Genomic DNA, 9,795 nt, shown 5'->3' with positions numbered 1-9,795 from the left:
AACCCTTGGCCACAAGCCGTGCCTTGTACTTTTCAATCGTACCATCAGGTCTAAGCTTCTTCTTGAACACCCACTTACATCCTACAGGTTTGCACCCATAAGGACGGTCAGTGATCTCCCAGGTACTGTTAGCTAAGATGGAATCCATCTCGCTACGTACAGCTTCCTTCCAGTAGTCAGCATCAGGAGATGCATAGGCTTCTGAAATAGTCCTGGGTGTGTCATCCACGAGGTACACAATGAAATCATCACCAAAGGACTTTGCAGTCCTCTGTCTCTTACTCATCACAGGAGTTTCATTGTCACCCTCAACAAGATTCTCAACGTGTTCCATCACAATGCTGGGTTCAGAAATTATAGTGAATTCCTCACTAGATGGAGTAGGTATCTCCTGATTTGATGAACTCGACATATCCTTCATAGGAAATATGTCCTCAAAGAAAGTTGCATCATTCGACTCCATAATCGTACCAACATGCATGTCGGATACTTCAGATTTTATTATCAAAAATCTATAGCCGATGCTATGAAAAGCATAGCCCAGAAGAACACAATCCACGGTTTTTGGTCCAAGCTTGCGCTTCTTGGGAATCGGTATATTGACTTTTGCCAAACTACCCCAAGTACGTAGGTAAGAGAGTTTCAACCTTTTACTTTCCCATTCATCAAATGGAGTCATGGTCTTATGCTTTGTGGGAACTCGGTTTAGGAAATGACATGCAGTCATTAGCGCCTCCCCCCACCATTCCTTGGATAGACCCGAAGTGTCTAACATGGTGTTAACCATATCAGTTAGAGTTCGGTTCTTTCTTTCGGCTACCTGATACGTCTCCAATGTATCTATAAATTTTGATTGCTCCATGCTATATTATCTACTGTTTTGGACTATATTGGGCTTTATTTTCCACTTTTGTATTATTTTTGGGACTAACCTATTAACCGGAGGCCCAGCCCAACATTTCTGTTTTTTGCCTACTTCAGTGTTTCGGAGAAACAGAATATCAAACGGAGTCCAAACGGAATAAAACCTTCGGGAACGTGATTTTCTCACCGAACGTGATCCAGGAGACTTGGACCCTACGCCAAGGAACAAAAGAGGCGGTCACGAGGGCGCCCCCCCAGGGCACGCCCCCCTGCCTCATGGGCCCCTTGGTGCTCCACCAACGTACTTCTTCCTCCTATATATACATACGTACCCCCAAACGATCAAATACAGAGCCAAAAATCTAATTCCACTGCCGCAACTTTCTGTATCCACGAGACCCATCTTGGGGCCTGTTCCGGAGCTCCGCCGAAAGACGGCCGTCATCACGGAGGGCTTCTACATCATCATAGCCTCTCCGATGAAGTGTGAGTAGTTTACCTCAGACCTTCGGGTCCATAGTTAGTAGCTAGATGGCTTCTTCTCTCTCTTTGAATCTCAATACAAAGTTCTCCCCCTCTCTTGTGGAGATCTATTCGATGTAATCTTCTTTTTGCGGTGTGTTTATTGAGACCGATGAATTGTGGGTTTATGATCAAGTCTATCTATGAATAATATTTGAATCTTCTCTGAATTCTTTTATGTATGATTGGTTATCTTTGCAAGTCTCTTCGAATTATCCGTTTGGTTTGGCCAACTAGATTGGTAGTTCTTGCCATGGGAGAAGTGCTTAGCTTTGGGTTCGATCTTGCGGTGTCCTTTCCCAGTGACAGAAGGGGCAGCAAGGCACGTATTGCTTCGCTGCCATCAAGGATAACAAGATGGGGTTTATTTCATATTGCATGAATTTATCTTGCCTAAGGCGTTACTCTGTTTTTAACTTAATACTCTAGATGCATGCTAGATAGCGGTCGATGAGTGGAGTAATAGTAGTAGATGCAGAATCGTTTCGGTCTACTTGTCACGGACGTGATGCCTAGATATTCTCATAACTATGCTCAATTCTGTCAATTGCTCAACAGTAATTTGTTCACCCACCGTAGAATACTTATGCTCTTGAGAGAAGCCACTAGTGAAACCTATGGCCCCCGGGTCTATTCTCATCATATCAATCTCCATCACTTTAATCTTGTTTTGATTTTTACTTTGCCTTTACTTTTTACTTTGCATCTTTATACCAAAAATACCAAAAATATTATATATATCAGATCTCACTCTCGTAAGTGACCGTGAAGGGATTGACAACCCCTAATCGCGTTGGTTGCGAGTACCTATCGTTTTGTGCAGGTACGAGGGACTTGAGCGTGGCCTCCTACTGGATTGATACCTTGGTTCTCAAAACCTGAGGGAAATACTTACACTACTCTGTTGCATCATCCCTTCCTCTTTGGGGAAAACCAACGCAAGCTCAAGACGTAGCAAGAAGGATTTCTGGCGCCGTTGCCAGGGAGTCTACGCAAAAAGTCAACATACCAAGTACCCATCACAATCCCTATCTCTTGCATTACATTATTTGCCATTTGCCTCTCGTTTTCCTCTCCCCCACTTCACCCTTGTCGTTTTATTCGCGCTCTCTCTCTATCCTCCCTCTCTATTTGCCTCTTTTGCCCGTTTGCTCTTGTTTGCTCGTGTGCTAGTTTGCTTGTTTGTTGCGATGGATCAACCAAGATTTGGTGATCTTCACCTTAAAAGGTTAGAGGAGATCGAAACCAACGTTAGGAAGTTTATGGTTTTGCAATTTGAACATAATAATTTCTTTAGAAACGAGCTTAAGGAACAAAATTTTTTTATGAGTTATATGAATAAAGAGCTTGATGATATGTCTAAAGAATTTGATGGTATAAGATCCCAAATTGCGCGTGTAGAAAAGATGACCGCTGAAATTTCGGATATGCAAGCCACCTTAGTCAATAAGATGGCCGCTAAAACGAATTCCTTTGAAAATAATGATGAAGATCTAAAATTTATTGATGTGTCCCCTATTAAATCCTTGTTTTGCAATATGAATCTTGATAATGATGGGACTGAATATGATCCACCTTTACCTAGAAGGCGTTCCAATAATTCTGAATCTTTTGATCTTGATGCTAAATTTGATAAGAGTGGAATTGAAGAAATTAAAACCCTAGATATTGCTAAACCCACTATATTGGATTTCAAGGAATTTAATTATGAAAATTGCTCTTTAATTGATTGTATTTCCTTGTTGCAATCCGTGCTAAAATCTCCTCACGCTTATAGTCAAAATAAAGCATTTACTAAACATATCGTTGATGCCTTGATGCAATCTTATGAAGAAAAACTTGAATTGGAAGTTTCTATCCCTAGAAAACTCTATGATGAGTGGGAACCAACTATTAAAATTAAAATTAAAGATCATGAGTTTTATGCTTTGTGTGATTTGGGTGCTAGTGTTTCCACTATCCCCAAAACTTTGTGTGATTTGCTAGATTTCCGTAATTTCGATGATTGCTCTCTAAACTTGCATCTTGCGGATTCTACTATTAAGAAACCTATGGGAAGGATTAATGATGTTCTTATTCTTGCAAATATGAATTGTGTGCCCGTAGATTTCATTGTTCTTGATATAGATTGCAATCCTTCTTGCCCTATTATTCTTGGTAGACCTTTCCTTAGAACGGTTGTTGCGATTATTGATATGAAGGAAGGGAATATTAGATTTCAATTTCCATTAAAAAGGGCATGGAACACTTTCCTAGAAAGAAAATAAAATTGCCATATGAAACTATCATGAGAGCCACTTATGGATTGCCTACCAAAGATGGCAATACCTAGATCTATCCTCGCTTTTATGCCTAGCTAGGTGCGTTAAAACGATAGCGCTTGTTGGGAGGCAACCCAATTTTATTTTTATTCCTTGCTTTTTGCTCCTGCTTAGTAATAAATAAATTATCTAGCCTCTGTTTTGGTTGTGTTTTTTGTGTTTAATTAGTGTCTGTGCCAAGTAGAACCGTTGGGAAGACTTGGGGAAAGTCTTGTTGAACTTGCTGTAAAAAACAAAAACTTTAGCGGTCACGAGAACTGCTGTAATTTTTATTTAAAGAATGCTATTTAGTTAATTATTTTTTCAGATGATTAATAGATAAATTCCTCACGTCCATCAATTTACTTTAGAATTTTTGGGGTTCCAGATCTTGCGCTAGCTACAGATTAGTACAGACCGTTCTGTTTTTGACAGATTCTGTTTTTCGTGTGTTGTTTGCTTATTTTGATGAATCTATGGCTAGTAAAATAGTTTATAATCCACAGAGAAGTTGGAATACAGTAGTTTTAACACCAATATAAATAAATAATGAGTTCATTACAGTACCTTGAAGTGGTCTTTTGTTTTCTTTCACTAACGGAGCTCACAAATTTTCTACTTTAAGTTTTGTGTTGTGAAGTTTTCAAGTTTTAGGTGAATTCTTGTGATGGATTATGGAACAAGGAGTGGCAAGAGCCTAAGCTTGGGGATGCCAATGGAACCCCCAAGATAATCCAAGGACACCAAAAAGTCAAAGCTTGGGGATGCCCCGGAAGGCATCCCCTCTTTCGTCCACTTCCATCGGTAATTTACTTGGAGCTATATTTTTATTCACCAACATGATATGTGTTTTGCTTGGAGCATCTTGTATTATTTGTGTCTTTGTGTATTAGTATGCCACAATCATCCTTTTTGTACACACCTTTTGAGAGAGCCATACATGAATTAAAATTTGATAGAATACTCTATGTGCTTCACTTATATCTTTTGAGCTAAGTAGTTTCTCCTCTATGTGCTTCACTTATATCTTTTTGAGCTAAGTAGTTTTGCTCTATGTGCTTCACTTATATCTTTTGAGCGTTATAATTTTGCTCTATGTGCTTCACTTAGATCTTTTAGAGCACGGTGGTGGATTTGTTTTAAAGAAACTATTGATCTCTCATGCTTCACTTAAATTATTTTGAGAGTCTCTTAATAGCATGGTAATTTGCTTAATAATAATATGCTTGGTATTCAAGATTTGTGAAACTTTCTTTTGAGTGTGTTGAATAATAAGAAAATATTGAAACATGATAATTGTTTTGAGATATGGAGGTGATAATATTAAAAGTCATGCTAGTTCAGTAGTTGTGAATTTAAAGAATACTTGTGTTAAAGTTTGTGATTCCCGTAGCATGCACGTATGGTGAACCGTTATGTGATGAAGTCGGAGCATGATTTATTTATTGATTGTCTTCCTTATGAGTGGCGGTCGGGGACAAGCGATGGTCTTTTCCTACTAATCTATCCCCCTAGGAGCATGCGCGTAATACTTTGCTTGGATAACTTCTAGATTTTTGCAATATGTATATGAGTTCTTTATGACTAATGTTGAGTCCATGGATTATACGCACTCTCACCCTTCCACCTTTGCTAGCCTCTCTAATACCGTGCACTTTCCGCCGGTATCATACACCCACCATATACCTTCCTCAAAACAGCCACCATACCTACCTATTATGGCATTTCAATAGCCATTCCGAGATATATTGCCATGCAACTTTCCACCGTTCCGTTTATTATGACACACTTCATCATTGTCATATTGCATATCCTGGTACACCGCCGGAGGCATTCATATAGAGTCATATTTTGTTCTAAGTATTTAGTTGTAATTGTTGAGTTGTAAGAAAAATAAAAGTGTGATGATCATCATTATTAGAGCATTGTCCCAGTGAGGAAAGAATGATGGAGACTATGATTCCCCCACAAGTCGGGATGAGACTCCGGACGAAAAATAAATAAAAGAGGCCAAAGAAGCCCAAATAAAAAAATAATAATAAAAGAAGAGGCCATAAAACAAGATAAAAGGCCCAAATAAAAAAATGAGAGAAAAAGAGAGAAGGGACAATGTTACTATCCTTTTACCACACTTGTGCTTCAAAGTAGCACCATGATCTTCATAGTAGAGAGTCTCTCATGCTATCACTTTCATATACTAGTGGGAATTTTACATTATAGAACTTGGCTTGTATATTCCAATGATGGCCTTCCTCAAATTGCCCTAGGTCTTCATGAGCAAGCAAGTTGGATGCACACCCACTTAGTTTCTTTTTGAGCTTTCATATATTTATAGCTCTAGAGCATCTGTCGCATGGCAATCCCTACTCACTCACATTGATATCTATTGATGGGCATCTCCATAGCCCGTTGATACGCCTAGTTGATGTGAGACTATCTTCTCCTTTTTGTCTTCTCCACAACCACCATTCTATTCCACCTATAGTGCTATATCCATGGCTCACGCTCATGTATTGCGTGAAGATTGAAAAAGTTTTGAAAAAGTTAGACTATGAAACAATTGCTTGGCTTGTCATCGGGGTTGTGCATGTTTTAAATACTTTGTGTGGTGAAGATAGAGCGTAGCCAGACTATATGATTTTGTAGGGATAACTTTATTTGGCCATGTTATTTTGAGAAGACATAATTTCTTTGTTAGTATGCTTGAAGTATTATTATTTTTATGTCAATATAATCTTTTGTATTGAATCTTTCGAATCTGAATATTCATTCACAATTAAGAAGATTTGCATTGAAACTATGCCAGGTAGCACTCCGCATCAAAAATTCTCTTTTTATCATTTACCTACTCGAGACGAGCAGGAATTAAGCTTGGTGATGCCTGATACGTCTCCAACGTATCTATAATTTCTGATTGCTCCATGCTATATTATCTACTGTTTTGGACTATATTGGGCTTTATTTTCCACTTTTATATTATTTTTGGGACTAACCTATTAACCGGAGGCCCAGCCTAGAATTGCTGTTTTTTTGCCTATTTCAGTGTTTCGGAGAAACAGAATATCAAACGGAGTCCAAACGGAATAAAACCTTCGGGAACGTGATTTTCTCACCGAACGTGATCCAGGAGACTTGGACCGTACGCCAAGGAACAAAAGATGCGGTCACGAGGGTGGGGGGCAGCAAGGCACGTATTGCATCGTTGCCATCGAGGAAAACAAGATGGGGTTTATTTCATATTGCATGAATTTATCTCTCTACATCATGTCATCTTGCTTAAGGGTTACTCTGTTTTTAACTTAATACTCTAGATGCATGCTGGATAGCGGTCGATGAGTGGAGTAATAGTAGTAGATGCAGAATCGTTTCGGTCTACTTGTCACGGACGTGATGCCTATATACATGATCATGCCTAGATATTCTCATAACTATGCTCAATTATGTCAATTTCTCAACAGTAATTTGTTCACCCACCGTAGAATACTTATGCTCTTGATAGAAGCCACTAGTGAAACCTATGGCCCCCGGGTCTATTCTCATCATATCAATCTCCATCACTTTAATCTTGTTTTGCTTTTTACATTGCCTTTACTTTTTACTTCGCATCTTTATACCAAAAATACCAAAAATATTATATCTATTAGATCTCACTCTCGTAAGTGACCGTGAAGGGATTGACAACCCCTAATCGCGTTGGTTGCGAGTAGCTATCATTTTGTGCAGGTACGAGGGACTTGAGCGTGGCCTCCTACTGGATTGATACCTTGGTTCTCAAAAACTGAGGGAAATACTTACGCTACTCTGCTGCATCATCCCTTTCTTTTCGGGGAAAACCAACGCAAGCTTAAGACGTAGCACTACCCCATTTGACTGGGGTGAGTAGGGAGGCGTCCTCTCATGGATTATACCATGTTCCGCACAAAACAGATCAAATTCATTGGAAAAATACTCTCCACCATGATCGGACCTAAGCCGTTTAATTTTTCGATCAAGTTGGTTCTCTGCCTCAGCTTTATAGTTTTTGAAGAAAGTCAAAGCCTCATCTTTTGATTTCAGAAGATACACATAACAATATCTATTGGAGTCATCAATCAACATCATGAAGTATCTCTTTCCACCTTTTGTCAACACACCATTCATCTCAGAATGATCATAATGTATAAGCTCTAGTGGCGCCAAGTCTCTTGCCTCTGCAGTCTTATGGGACTTGTGAGGTTGCTTAGCTTGCACACATACTTGGCACTTAGAGCCTTTGACAGTAGAGATTTTCGGAATTAAATTCATATTGGCTAGCCGCGTCATGCAACCAAAGTTAATGTGACAAAGTCGTGAATGCCAAATATCAGACTCATTGTTGTGGCAAACATTATTAATAACTTTAGTGCAAATATCTGACAAAGACAGGCGGAACAAGCCTCCGCTCTCATAGCCTTTTCCAACAAATTGTCCATACTTAGAAATTACAACTTTATTGGATTCGAAAAACAACTTAAAACCGTCTCGACATAAACGGGAACCGCTAACGAGATTTTTATTTATGGACGGCACATGATGAACGTTCTTCAGACGCATAGTCTTCCCCGAAGTAAACTTCAGATTGACCGTACCAACACCTCGAACGATGGCATGTGACCCATTCCCCATCAGCACGGGTGAAGTCCCTGTTGCCTGGTAAGAAGAAAACATGGAGGCGTCAGCACAAACATGTACATTGGCACCGGTGTCAATTAACCAATCAGGGGATTGAAATACTGAAAGGATGGTAGGTAAAATACCGTACCCTGATTCCTTCATATCAATATCACCGATGACAACATTAGCGGACTTGACGCTCTTCTCATGTTCGCGCTCGTCAAAGCGGTTAGGACACTTCGGAGCCCAGTGATTAGGATCACCGCAGACATGGCAAAGTCCTTTCCCCTTCTTATGAGAATTATTCTTGAAGTTGGTAGAATGTGATGGCTTGTTCTTTGTATCAAACTTGCCTTTGCCCTGAGTTTTGTTCTTATTGTTTTTGAACTTGTTGGGCTGGGAGTTCTTCTTCTGTACCATGTGGGCACTAGAACCTCCCTCAGCAACTCGAGCACGTGTGTCCTTTGCTCTCGCCTTCTCTTCAACATCAAGAGTACCAATGATATCCGCAACGGAAAACTCCTGTCTCTTGTGTTTCAGGGAAGTAGCAAAATTGTTCCACGAAGGTGGAAGCTTGGCAATGATGCCTCCGGCAACAAATTTGTCCGGCAACACACACTTGAAGTACTCAAATTCTTTTGTGAGCGACTGTATCTCATGAGCCTGCTATACAATAGGGTGCTCATCAGTCATCTTGTAGTCATAGAATTGCTCCATGACGTACAACTTGCTGCTGGCGTCCGAGGCACCAAACTTGGCCTCGAGCGCAGCCCACATGTCCTTGCCGTTGTCAAACGACATATACGAATCCACAATGGAGTCATCAAGAACACTCAGAAGAGCGCCTTTAAAGAGGGTATCGATCTTCTCAAAAGCTTCCAGCTGTGCTGGATTAAGATCGCCCTCAGGCTTGCCCTTGGTGGCGTCATAGCAGCTCATGGTCTGAAACCAGTAGACTGCTCTCGTGCGCCACCTCTTATATTGCGCCCCCTTAAAGGCAGGCGGCTTCAGATGCGCAGCAAAACCACTCAGAGTAAATTGCCTATAATCAGGTTTTTGGATTGTTGGAAATATGAGCAAATTACTACGAGATTTAATCCGAATAAATAGGAAATAGATCATGACAGCAATAGCAGATTAAACTAATCATGCGAACTAGCATAGTAGATGAACAGATCACATCTAGGGCACATACTAGAAACATGAATTCTACCACGATCTCGAACAGGAAGGATAGAATCACATACGGTGCAGCGGGAGCAGCACCGCCGGCGTTGACGTTGTCGCCCATGTCGTCGAGGATGAGGTTGCCGAGGTCGGGGAAGAAGTCGTTGCTGCCAGCAGTCGCGCCAGTGCACTCCCCAAAAACCTAATCGCCCCTCTCCCGTACAGGATCACCAGAGGCAGGGTTCCGGAGGCCTGCTGTCCCTTCTCCTGGTGCACGCCGAAAGGAGGGATGGAGAAGACTTTCTTGGCG

This window comes from Triticum urartu, chromosome 5 (genome assembly GCF_003073215.2).
Source record: "Triticum urartu cultivar G1812 chromosome 5, Tu2.1, whole genome shotgun sequence".
In the NCBI taxonomy this organism is placed as follows: domain Eukaryota; kingdom Viridiplantae; phylum Streptophyta; class Magnoliopsida; order Poales; family Poaceae; genus Triticum; species Triticum urartu.
The sequence above is the reverse complement of the archived record's forward strand: the minus strand, read 5'-3'. Positions refer to the sequence as shown.